Raw genomic sequence first — 259 nt, 5'->3', positions numbered from 1 at the left:
ATTTATGGATTAGCGAGAACATAGGATGAATATTTGGTGAAAGGAAGTTTAGTATGCTTAGCGAGTTTTTATTACAATGCATTGGATTTATTTTGCACTTTTACCGTATTGGGAACCCATGGGTCGGGTGTTCTCATTCCGTATATATCTCTTGTTTTTCAGATGCAGGTCCAGGTGCTCAGAAGTGAGTTGTGGTTCATCTGAGAGGTGGCGAAGATCTTTATATTCTCTACTTTATATTTTGCTTAGAATCTCTCCA

Source organism: Arachis ipaensis, chromosome B02 (genome assembly GCF_000816755.2).
Source record: "Arachis ipaensis cultivar K30076 chromosome B02, Araip1.1, whole genome shotgun sequence".
Taxonomy (NCBI): domain Eukaryota; kingdom Viridiplantae; phylum Streptophyta; class Magnoliopsida; order Fabales; family Fabaceae; genus Arachis; species Arachis ipaensis.
The sequence above is the reverse complement of the archived record's forward strand: the minus strand, read 5'-3'. Positions refer to the sequence as shown.